This window comes from Melospiza georgiana, chromosome 2 (assembly GCF_028018845.1).
Source record: "Melospiza georgiana isolate bMelGeo1 chromosome 2, bMelGeo1.pri, whole genome shotgun sequence".
NCBI classification, from domain to species: domain Eukaryota; kingdom Metazoa; phylum Chordata; class Aves; order Passeriformes; family Passerellidae; genus Melospiza; species Melospiza georgiana.
In genome coordinates this window covers 83319748-83323927 of record NC_080431.1, presented here as the reverse complement: position 1 = coordinate 83323927, position 4180 = coordinate 83319748, and positions in this window count along the sequence as shown.

Sequence of the window (4180 nt, the reverse complement as noted above, 5' to 3'; positions counted from 1 at the left end):
CCCGGCCCGCCGCCCACCCGCCCGCTCGCGCAGGCGCCCTGGCGCCGCACCGCCCCTCCCGCGCTCCCCTCAGCGCCCCTCCCGCTCCCGCTGCCGCCGCCGGGCCATCCCGGGAATAGCGGGCCGCCGGGCCGCAGCCGCCTGTTTGCTTTGGGCTGCCCGAGCAAACGCGCCAGGCGCGGCTCCGTCAGCGCCGCTCGGACGGTGCCAGCGGCTTGGCACGCCGGGGGCGTTGGTGGCGGTGACAGAACTCTGCCAGCTCGTGCTATTTATGGGAATGCTGAACCGCCTGGAGTTAGGTTTTTTTGGAGCTGCGGGGGAGCTCCGAGAGTTTGGGCATCACAGCATTTGCATGGCTGGTGCTTCTCAGCAGCCGAGTCTCACTTCCTCTCCAGACGTATCTATGGAAGATGTCCCTGCCCGTGGCGGGAGGTGGAGCCAGCGAATCCTTAAGGTCCTTTCGACCCGAACCCTTCTGTGCTTCTGCGGCTCTGTGGTATTCAGCACTTCTTTACAGTGAAAATTAACTGGGGCTCCGCAGCAGTTCGTAGTGATAAGAACTTAAAATGCCTGCTTCGAAAACCTAGTTGCTCAGGAGCGGGAATGTTGTTCCCCTTCCTTAAGTGAAATCACAACAGAGCTTTTGGTTTCGAGCTCTAAGAGTGCAGAAAACCCCTTCAAGTTTGGTGCCCACATGCAGATGGCTGAAGGTGCTGTTGCTAGGAAGTTAATATTTGGAAAAAGCCTCAAAATCAAAGGTGTTTTTACCTGCACTACACATTAGATCACCGTATGGATTAACCAAAGTTCACATTGCTGTAACTTAGCATCGCTTGTTTAATCATGCAAACCTTTCCAACCTAACCACCCCTTCCTGCCAAAAAGGCCAATTATTTTAAACTATGTGATCAAATAACTAAGCAGCATCACTGACCATAGCAAGGAAAGCAAAATGGGAGCAGTGTGGATGACCATGATGCTGCCCTGCTCTAGAGGCTTGCTTCTCTATGGCCCTGCATATATGCCTGCCAGGAGCTGGAATATGTCACCCACACTGCATACAGCTGCACCCACGGGACATCTGCTCTGAAGCACCACAAATGTCCTTCAAGAATAGGGGAAAATTAATTCTCTTTTGTGGAGAAAGATTACTTCTGTTGAAAGAACCAGAGAGTAGAAAGTTTCTGTTTAAAAGTGTAAGAAATCAAAAAAAGGCAAAACAATAAAATTATCAAAAATTAGATCTGAGGGAGAATGAAGGATAGTATTACATTCCTTCTGTTTGTAAATAGTAAAGAATGTTGATAATCCAAAATTAAAAGGGATGTGAGTAGTTGTCCAGTATTAGCTGTATGAGTGGCCCCTTTCCTAGTGGCATCAGTCACACCTGTTGATAGTTTTAGTCAAGTTTAATGGTGTTCTGTATTTATCAGATCCAGATGCTACTTCCTGATTGTAATGAAATCTGCCAGAATACATCAGTCTTGAATGTAGTATGTTTGTGTTAGTGCTGTGTCAGTCAGAACTGTAGATACAGACGACACACTTCTGAGAGAGTGACCCACAGTGTTAGTCATTGTTTGACCCATTGAGAGTGCACTGGCATTATCACTTTGTCACTCCACCCTCATACCACAGATTTAACCTGCGTGTATCTTAAATCCGAGTGCAGACAGCAGATCACTCGTCCTACAGACCAACAAAGAGAAGGAAGCAAATAATGAGACCTGAAATTACCGTACTGGTGGTCTCATAGGATAGGGAAGGGAGAGATAAAATACAAAGGTATGTGTGAAGATGCTAGAAACAAACTCAGTTATGCAGAGGATCTGAAAGCATTGTGTGGACTTGCAGCCATCAGGAATACTGTGCTGCAGGGGTCTAAAGGGTGTATGTAAAGGGAAACTTGGCCTATGGCAGTGATCACAGGCAATGTGGGAAACATTCTGAGAACAGCAATTAACTCTGTTTATGGCCCACGGGACACTGCATTTCTATAAAAGTCTCTCTTTGTGTTTTCCTCCACAAACATTCTTATCTTGTAAATTTAACGTTTGTCTAACTTTGTTTAACCAGGTTTATTTTCTCTGGAATAAATGTTATGCTTGTTCCAAGAAATAACACCTTGTGGATCTCATGGGAACAGTCTTGAGAAACAACCTGAATCTGGGGGCTCCTTCAGTGATCTATCTTTATTCTTTCATTAAGCAAAACTTACATTTTCCCCTACCTCAAATATTCAGGTTGTCTTAGGTGTGCTCCTTAGCTGCTGATTTTATTCTCACTCGTAGAATATGACAGGGACTGAACCCAGCCAGAATATCAACCATTGCTGAGCTCCACATCACATGCAAATGTAGTACAAGATGGCTTTTCCCCAAATTTCCCCATGCCTCAAGGTTTTCAAGGTGTAAAATGAAATTCTTTACATGTTTGAAAAGGAGCAAAGATCATTAGTTGTGGAAATAATGCCATCCAATAAATAATTATCTGTAAACTTAGCAGTACGTATTTCAGTGGAATGCTACATCTCCAACTGGGAGAAGGTCACACAGTACATGACATGCTGAGCAACATTATTACATTGAGGTGATGAAAAGAATTTTTTTTCCAGTCTGGAAGCAGCAATGATATTAACAGCAAACCTGATACCTCATCAACTTGCCTAGCACAACATAAAAGGTTTCCCTAAGAAATCAAATCCCTCTCAGCAGGTTGTTAATGCTACTAGTTTATCTCAATACTGTGCCATAGAAATGGCAGAGTTTCTGAGCAAACAGAATCAGATCATGGGTCATTTGGGTCTGATTTTGTTAATGCTGCTATTTGTTGAGCTGCAGTAGATTTTGAAGCCCTGCAGGTTGGTTTCCTACTCCCATAGACATCAGTGACTTGAAATAAATTTGTTTATAATGCATACTTATAGAAGATGCGTAGAAGACCTGTTTTCTTGGACACAAAGTCCACATTGGGTGCCCACAGGGTAAATTTAAAGGATTGTTCCTGTTCAGGATCACCTGTTTATGCCCCAGAGTTTGTGGAAAAATAGCCCTGGAGTGAAAGGAAAGAGGAGGTGTTTGATGAAATGAAAAATTGATGAGCCAGTCAGACAGGAAAAGGATTTGAAACAGGAAGGAGAGTGAGCAGTAAAAGGGATCTATGTTTTCTCAGGGACAGCAGAAAACAGACATGAAGCGTAACAGAAGCGAGAAGTACATGAAAAGGGCATTAACCTAAATATCAGAAAGGAAATGAGAGTTGGAAGGAACAGATAGGAAAATCAAATATGCTTACAGCATAAAAGTTTTATACTGTTAGTGTTTTCTGGGGGCAAACTAGTGTTGCATGACTAAGTAGGAGTGTTTTATCTAAGATCCTGCAGCAATTACACATTTAATCAAAGAAGGGTCTTTTTGAGCCTGGGCCTGTGTACTTTGATGGTCTTCTCACACATGTAACCCAATGATTTATGGTAAAGTCCCAAGAAAGATAAGTTAGAAGACTAATAACTAAGGGGGATTTCCAAAACCTAGCAAGGAGGGTCTCACCTTTCCCATTCTGCCTGACCTGATCCTTGTTCCTCAGTACTAGTTTCCTTGGCTCAATCTGGATTACAGTTTCCTCGCAAGTATGAGGAAAGCAAGGTCTCAAACATTCATGCAGCTCTTTGATAAATTCAGTGATAAAAGTACAACATGCCATGGATTGCATACAAGGACCCTGGCAGACAAATCCAAGTTATTTCTGAAATATTATATCAAGGGTAAATGGGTATAAATTGTCACACCATGATAGCTCTGGCCACATTAACATTGCCATGTGAAAATGAGAAATGAAAAGATGAGACACCTAAGTCTCCATACCATTTTATTGAATCCTGTAGGCATAACAATTAATACGTAATATGCTAGGGAGGAGGGTGTGTAAACCTTTAAAGCATCCAACCAAAGCTGTACTCAAGTCATAAGCCTAACTTTTATAAATAGCACAAAATTACTTCTCCTAGTCAAAATGCGCAGCAGCTGTAAAGTCCATCTGCATGTGTCTGGACTTGAACTGCTGTTCAGATTTGTGACTGAGAAGGAATTTCACCTCTGTTGAATTAACACAGATCTGTCTCCTACTGTACTGTGGTTTGTTGCACAGTTCCATCAGCTAAGATCTCCTGGGCATATTTCAC